This window comes from Alligator sinensis, unplaced genomic scaffold (assembly GCF_000455745.1).
Source record: "Alligator sinensis unplaced genomic scaffold, ASM45574v1 scaffold117_1, whole genome shotgun sequence".
NCBI classification, from domain to species: Eukaryota; Metazoa; Chordata; order Crocodylia; family Alligatoridae; genus Alligator; species Alligator sinensis.
This window is the reverse complement of record NW_005841855.1, coordinates 3,705,338-3,714,372: the sequence shown is the minus strand read 5'-3', so window position 1 is coordinate 3,714,372 and position 9,035 is coordinate 3,705,338.

Below are 9,035 nucleotides of genomic sequence, written 5' to 3'. Positions count from 1 at the left end.
GGCCTTAGGAACATGCCTAGCACCTTGAAGCCCTCATGGCACCAGGTGAAGCCCCCTGGCAAATCTGGGGGGGTCATGCTGATTCACATGCCAAGCAGCAGGGTATCACTCTTGGCCCAGTTGATATGGGCTGAGAAGGCATGTTCATAGGCTCTCTGGCATTCTGTAAGGGCCCACATGTCTTTCTCGGCGTTAAGGAAGATGGTCATGTCTTCTGCATATGCCAGCAGCCGGAGCGGAGGGCCAGTGGATGGGCCCATGGACAATGGCAAGGCCACACCACTCAGGTGGTGCCACAGCACATGCAGTGACACCTCGATGGCCAGGACATAGAGCATGCCTGACAGGGGGCAGTCCTAATGGATGCCTCTGCATGTGGGGAACAGGGGGAAGAGCACGCTGTTCACCTTGAGCAGGTTGGATGTTTCTTGATACAAGACCCGGAGGGACCTGGTAAAGAGGTGCCTGAAGCCAAAGGCCTCCAGGGTCTGAAAAAGGTAGGCATGGCCCACCTGGTCAAAGGCCTTCTCCTGGTCCAGAGAGATGAAGCCGATGTCTAGACCAAAGAGTTCACTGGCTGTGAGTGGGTCACGCAGCAGGAACAGGTTGTCTTGGATGGTTCTGCCCAGCATGCAGTAGCTCTGCTCAAGCCCAGTGATGGAGGTCATAATGGTGCAGAGGCAGGTTGGCAGTGCTTTGGCCAGAATCTTGCAGTCCACACACAGAAGAGAGCCTGGCCACCAGTTTTAATGCGACCAAGGTCTCCCTTCTTGGGCAGCAGTGTGAGCACCGCTTGGTGGAAGCTGATTGGCAGGACCTTGTCGGCAAGACTCTCCTGGAAAACCTACAGGAGGCAGGGGCTGAGGAGAGGCCAGAAGGTCTTGTAGAACTCGGCAGGTAACCCACCAAGGTCTGTCAAGGCCTGGGGCTTTGCCAGAGGAGGCCATCTGTGGAGGCTGCCAGCTCCTCCAGAGACAATTCCCACTCAAGCTTGCTGGCCTCCAGGGCACAGAGACATGGCAGGCCCTCATGGAGTTCCCACATGGCCTTGGGGAAGGATGACTCAGCTGCAAACAGGTCACAATAGAAGGTGATGGCATGCTCACATACTTTGCCCAGGTCCGTTATTACCCAGCCCTTGGGGGTCTTGAAGTGATCTGAGACTTTGCTTGCTGCCTGCCACCACTCCAGGTTGAAGAAGTGAGTTGAGACATTGGTTTCTGCCAGATCTTGGCAGAAGGTGTGGATCCTCGGTCCATAAACCGCACTCTCTGCCAAGTGATGCAGGCATTTCCTGTGGAACCGGAGGCTCTCGCACACTGCGAGAGGCAAAGGAGTCTCTGCATCACTGCCGGCAGCCAGCAGGGCAGCCTCGAGCTCTGCCACATCTTCCTCCAGCTCTTGGGTATGGTGGCACAGTTCATTTGTAGCCAGCTGGGTGTACTGCTGGTAAAAAGCCTGGATCTGTACCTTGCCCAAGTCCCACCATAGCTTAAAGGAGGAGTAACTCAGTCTTGCAGACTCTCAGCCCTGCCAAATGTTGGGGAAGCAGTCCCAGAAGTTGGAGTCTTGAAGCAGGCTGACATTAAAGCACTAATAGGGTACCCACACACAGCTGCTCCCTGGCAGGCTCAGTTCACAGCAGGCCAGGCCATGATCTGACAGGCCTGAGAGAACAATACGGCCACTGAGCATGAGTGGCAGATGGTGCCTGGTGACATAAAGGCGGTCAAGGCAGGCCATGGTGAGACCACCAGCACTCATCCTGGCCCAGGTGTACTGGTACATGTCAGGATGCAGGGCTCACCAGATGTCAATGAAGCCGGCAGTCTCCAGGGAAGACTGCAGCTTGCAGGCTGAGGGTAGGGGAGGTTCAGACCCCGTGCGGTTGAGTGAGGTGTCAATGATGCAGTTAAAGTCCCTGCCTATTTGGAGCAGGTCATCATCCTCACTAGCATCACGTAGGAGGGCTGCCAAGGTCTAAAAGAAAGCAACCCTATCCTGGCCATCAGTGGGTGCATAGATGTTAATGAGTAGCAGGTGGTGTTGTGCTAGGGTGACGCAGACAGTCAGCAGGCAGCTGGGGACAATCTCCCATGCCACCACCATATCATGCTGTAGTTGTGATGATAGGAGAGTTGTGACCCTGGCACTGAGGTTGGTGCCATGGCTCAAAAACAACTAGTCTTGCCAGGCAGAGTGCCAAGCCACTTGGTTGAGCCCATCAGAATGTGTCTTCTGGAGGAAGGTGATAGCCAGCTACTTCTGGCACAGGAGCTCAAGGACGGCTTCTCATTTCACTGGATCTTGACAGCCATTGATGTTAAAAGTGCCAATGGTTGTGGCTGCCATGGGTGTGGGTATGGGAGAGGAAAAACGAGGTAAGGGGCAGATGGAAGAGCGAAGAGCCCCACTCATTGGTCACCAGCTGTGCAAACTGCTCCAGATGGTAAGCCATCTGCCATGTGCCTAGACCCTGTTGCATAAGTTTGGCCGCAGCTCTGGCAGCCTTGACAAAGAGTTTAGGATCTGTGCACTACTGGGTGATGCATCCTGCTACATTCTTCTGTCCTTTGGTCTGTTTCAAAAAGGCCAGGAGACCCCTATAGTCAGGGCCAACCCAGGGGGAGGGGGGTTTGCCACCATGGGCTGGACATTTCTGAGAGAAGCAGGGTGAGGCTGCACCCCAGGGGTGGGAGTTCACCCACAAACACAGTGTCTACAACCTCAATGTCTAGACATATCAGCCTCCTCTCATTCTCCAGGTCAAGGACTGGCTCTGGATGAGCGATCCCCACCTTCTTGGGGGGAGAGAGGTCATCCTGCTCTTGAGTTCACTTGCAACAGTCAGAAAGCTGGATCTCTATCTCACTAGCTTCCTTATCCAATTTGGTAGCCTGGGATGTGGCCAAAGAGGTCAGCAGACTCCTCTGCCACCCCTGGGCAGGTGTCCCACCCCTTGTAGAGGATGGGCCTCAGACAAGGCCATGGCAGAGAGCGGGCGGAAGGAGGCTCAAGCCCCATCAGCTGACAGGGGCCTAGCACCACAGTCACAGGCCACCCCAGCCACCTTAGCCGGAGTGGTCAGGGCAGGCAGGGGGCAAGGGGAGGCATCAGCCCCTCCACCTGGTGGGGCCTCTGCACCGAGGTCGGGTGGGCACTGTAGGTAGAATGGTCAGGGGAGAAGGCTGGGGAGTAGTCCCAGACCCTCTGCTGGATGGTGCTCTCACTCCAGAGACCCCAGCCCCCTCAGATGGAACAGGGATTAAGGAGGTTGGGAAGAGATTCCGGCCTCACTGGGTGGGGCCTGTGTCCCAGAAGTGGATGAACCATCCATCGGCACTGCTGTAGTCATCAGTGTTCTGGCTGCTTTCCCCCCGTGGGCACTGGGCTGCTAGGTGGGAAGAGCTAGCATACTGGAAACACGTGGTCTCCTGCAAGGGAGAATAAATCACAGACCTCCGCCCATTGAATGTGAGGTTCAAGAAGCAAGGCAGAGACCATGGGCCCTCCCTAAGGAGCATGAAAACCTGCCTTTGAAAAGACAGGACATGCTTCAGCTTCAGGTCCTTGCTTCCGATCATCAGTCGGCGAAAGGGACTCATGGGAACCCCATAGGGCTCGAGTTCCTTGGCCAACTCCTGGTCGGTCACATGCGGGGGCACATTGGAAATCTCCACCCTCATTGCCTAGGTGTCTAGGGACGTGACAAGATAGTGTATGCCCACAATGTCCAGCTCCTCTGTGCACACCCTGTTGACCAGGGTGGAAGCGCTCACGTAAATCACTGGGACTATGTTAATATATGACCTGCGTAACATATGTTATGCTGTCCCAGGAGACCAGCTAGGGCACCTACACAGACCTCGACCCTGACATAGGGAGGGGTAGGAATCCTCAAACTATGGGTAAGGAGGAGGTCTTGAGAGGCATCCCCATGCTAGCTGCTGGGTGTAGGAGCAGCCATTTCTGCTAGGACAGGGTTAATTTCAAAAGTTAAAGCTAAGGGAATGAAAACAAAGTTGCGTATATTAACTACAAGTGTCTGGGAATGCGGCCAAAAAGATGAAAATAAAAAGTTAAGGGCCTGGAGGGGAAGGGGGAAAATGAAAGAGTCAGGGAGAGGCTTATGGTGGTTAGGAATAAAGCAGAAACAGAAAAAAAGAAAAGGGTCAAAATGCAAGATATTGAAAAAGATAACTCCCCACAACAAACAAACAGAATGGAAAGAAAGAAAAAGAAACAGTAAGAAAAAATCTGTAAATCAGCAACTCTCAGATAAAGAAACCAGAACTAAAGGCGCAGGGGACAGAGAGCAGAGAACAAGAAGAAAAAAAAACACTGTGAAAATGCAAGAAAAGAATCATAAAGGGAGAGAAACAGAAGAAAGAGACCTTTAGACAGGTGGGAGTCAGAAAAGAAAGGAGATAGGAAGCTGGGGAGTCTTACAGTCAGGATAGCCCTGCACAGCTCCAAGCGAGCCTGGTCTGAAGCGTCCAAAACTGAAGGAAGAAAGGATATTTTATGCAGTTCTTCTGAATTCCCAAATATTGTAATCAAATCAGAAATTCAATGTAAACTATAAAATTTCAATTCTTGATAACAAATATTGTTATCCTAAGCCTATACAAATGACCATAAATCTGATAGCCTCCAAATGTAATTTGATTCCTCTTTCCTTTGAGAATTGAGTTGTTAGACCCATTGGGCATGTCTGTGTGGTACAGACCCATCTACAGACCCATCTACAGCACTGCAAATCACACGTGCTGCACATGCATACATTCACTGCACTGCTAATTTGCAGTGTGGCAGGTTTTTTTGACATTGGAAAATCCAGGTATCAAAAAGCCCACGCCTGAAAAAAAATAGATGTCACATGTGGCGGCAGCCTGCGCTACCTGTAACCAGAGCCTGGCCAGCTGGAGGAACACTTTGACTACTGGCCAGGCTCTGTGCACTGGAGTGCCACCTCTGGAGCCCCATGAGACCCTTAGGAACCAAGGTAAGGCTGCTGGGGCCAGCCCGTACCCCACCCAGGATAACTTGCCATGCAGCAAAGCACACATGCATGGGCATTCCCTGGGGACAAGTAGCAGTGGCATAACTAGATGTTGCTGTTATTTATTCCTGAGGAAATGCACATGCATGCTCATTTGGATGCACCCATTGAGTCTTCCGGGCATCTCCATTCCATTCACATCTCATAAATTCATCTTCCAAGGAAGAAATGTGAAGGAGTCTTACCTATACCGGACTTATTTTATTTTCCACTGTCCTGTATTTTATTGAGTATTACACATTTGGGGAAAGACAAATTTTGCAGATTTGTTCTAAGGCCAAGGGTGCATTTTGAACCAGATGTCAGACAGGCATTTAAGGAGTGAAATTTCAATCACATTCTCAATGATTGACATCCTCTTTGAACTGTAAGAAATATGGTCCATTATAGAATGCAACCAAATTATTAATACAGCCTTGCTTGCTACAGTTCCAACATGTAACTTGTAGATAAAACTGAGTAATCATGAACTTTGATTTTCCTTGCCTATTTCTATTAGGATGTTAAATATAAAAATACTTGCAACCACATGTATTTAACAATGTAACAGAAAAACTATATACAGGGTGCCTCTTATCATGTGGTATATTTAATACATAAAACTAGCTGATGCTTCTTTAGCTCTCATTAAAACTACATTTTCATGCCAATAAAAACAAAAATACTGTTCCTCTCTGAACTTTGCACACAGCCTTTTACATTAATGATATGTAGATGGTTGACCCCATCCTGTCTGCCTGTGGACTTTAATGAATCTTTATTCATCCATATCTGAATTAACAGCTTCACTACCAAAGCATTCACACTGTATATGCTGCTGGGAAATATGAATGATTTTGTAATCAATGTTGAGTAATACAATGCCTATTTTTATAATATGATGGGAAGGAATATTTTGGCATTTACTTGGTCCAGTTCATTATTGAAACTAAGTTAATACATTAAAACTCCTGTTGATTATATACTTGCTAAGAACATATTGCCATACACTGCATAACCCCCCCCACCCCCGCCCCCCGGGAAAATAATTTATAGAGTGAAGGCTTCTTCTACCCCATTTCCTATTCAAAATGCACACATTCATACACTACCTTTGAAATTCATGGAAGTGTTAACACCATATGTTCTAAAAGGATTTACCATTGTGTTGGTTCTAACTGACTCTGACCTTAACCTTTGTAGGTCAAGGATTGTTTTGTTTTAGGACTATAATGCAAAATGGCTCCTAAAAGCTTGTAGTGGGCTGAGGTTTGATTTAGTTTTTTTATCTCAACTTCTAAACATCCGCAAAAGTCCCTACTATAAATGGCAGTTTAATGATTAACTGGAAAAATCAGAAATTCAGAGTACAGTGACCCTCCCCCTTCCACAGTCCACCAATTGAAATCATCAACAACCATGCTCTAGTTTCCAAAAGAAAAGATGCTTAGCTGTTGCTAAGTTACAGTGAATACCCATTGAATTATATGTGAAACCTACATTAATTCCAAATACAGTCATTATGAGCAGCGGCATTACAAAGAATACCAAATGGATTCAAAATAATGGAAAACTGAATTAAAGAGCTGCCATCACCTTTTGCTACATGGTGCTTCTGCTTTTGTGGGTATTTTTTTAAATAGCTCAGTTGCCATGTGAAGCAAAATATAAAATAACCTTAATGGTAACTATACAGCATAAACCATCTCACTGCCTCTAAGGCAAAAGGAACAGACTGAAACACAAAGTAAGAAATCATGTGAAGAAAAGGGGGAAAAGCAGCTGGCTTGTGCTGATACATGATGCTGAATTCTACTACATAATAGCTATTTTTATTCATTTAAATATGTCTGAAATTGTGAGTGTTTTTTTCCCATTGTCACTGTTAGAATTGTGTTAATTTGGGCTGCACCCAAGTAGTTTGTGAATGCAGCACACCTTGTACCATTAGGTACAAAATAATCATTGCCACCGTCATGGCACTGAAACCCATGTGTCTGAAGGCTTTGTATGATATAACTTTGCACTTCAGCAGTATTGAAATAAACTCACTGCTGCCACCTTTCAGTGCAGAAGAGGATGTGCCAAATATGTATACAAGCCAAATCCTCAGCTTCCCCATGAGAGTTGGGTGGGAAAGAAGCCAAAGTAGTTGTAAGCTGTAGCTTGATAAATGTATGAACACAAGTGTGCATTGTAGTTGCCTACACCAGAAAGGAACAGGAGTCAAAGACTTGGGGAAACCTCCCAGTCCTATGGCTTTACACTGCATGTCAATGATGTAACTTCATTCTCAGTGGGTGCATAGTTTCATAGTTTCATAGTTGGTAGGGTCAGAAGGGACTTAAGCAGATCATCTAGTCTGACACCCCACCATGGGCAGGAAAGGATGCTGGGGTCAAATGACCCCAGCTAGGTGGCTGTCTATCCTCCTTTTGAAGACCGCCAGGGTAGGGGCAAGCACCACTTCCCTTGGAAGTTGGTTCCAGCTCCTAGCCGCCCTGACTGTGAAGTAGTGCCTCCTGATATCTAGCCTGAATCTACTCTCAGTCAACTTATGGCCATTGTTCCTTGTTACCCCTGGTAGTGCTTGGGTGAACAGGGACTCTCCCATTGCCTGCTGGTCCCCCTTGGCAAGTTTATAGGTGACCACCAGATCCCCTCTCAGCCTTTTTTTTGTGGAGGCTGAATAGGTTCAGGTCCCATAGCCTCTCCTTGTAGAGCCTGCCCTGCTGCCCCCTAATCATGCGAGTGGCCCTCCTCTGGACCCTCTCGATGCTGGCCACATCCCTTCTGAAGTGCACCGCCCGGAACTGGATGCAGTACTCCAACTGCAGCCTGACCAATGTTACATAGAGGGGGAGGATCACCTCCTTGGACCTGCTCGTGATGCATCTATGGATGCATGATATGGTGTGGTTAGCCTTCCTGACCACGTCCCCACATTGGTGGCCCATGTTCATCTTAGAATCAACAGTGATTCCAAGATCCTTCTCTGCCTCTGTGCTGACGAGAAGGGAGTTCCCCAGCCTATAGGTATGCTGCTGGTTCTTCCACCCCAGGTGCAATACTTTGCACTTGTCCATATTGAAACCCATCCTATTTTCATCTGCCCACCTCTATAATCTGTTGAGATCTAGTTGTAGCCTGTCCCTCTCTTCTAGCGTGCTCACCTCTTCCCACTTCTTAGTGTCAACTGCAAACTTGAACAAGGTGCTTTTCACCCCCTTGTCCAAATTGCCGATGAAGATATTGAACTGTGTAGGCGCGAGGACCGAACCCTGGGGAACTCCACTGCCCACATCTCTCCAAGTCGAAAATGACCCTGAACTATAGGCCAGTCAGTCTCACCTCCATCCTTGACAAAGTCTTTGAAAAAATTATCAAGGCTCACATTTGTAAGACCCCGGCATGAAAAAAAAATTATGCTGAGGGGAAACCAGCACGGCTTCGTAGCAGGAAGATCATTCCTGACTAATCTAGTCTCTTTTTATGACCAGGTTACAAAACACCTGGACGCAGGAGTAGGGGTTGATGTCGTTTACTTAGACTTCAGGAAGGCCTTCGATACAGTATCCCACGCCATACTGGTGAACAAGTTAAGAGGCTGTGACTTGGATGACTGCACAGTCCAGTGGGTGGCAAATTGGCTAGAGGGTCATACCCAGAGAGTCATAGTGGATGGGTCGGTATCGACCTGGAAGGGTGTGGGCATTTGGGTACCGCAGGGCTCGTCTTTGGACCAATACTCTTCAATGTAGTCATCAGCGACTTGGACAACGGAGTGAAGTGTACTCTGTCCAAGTTTGCGGATGATACAAAACTGTGGGGAGAAGTGGACACACCAGAGGGCAGGGAACAACTACAAGCAGACCTGGACAGGTTGGACATATGGGCAGAAAACAACAGAATGCAATTCAACAAGGAGAAATGCAAAGTGCTGCACCTAGGGAGGAAAAATGTCCAGCACACCTACTGCCTAGGAAATGACCTG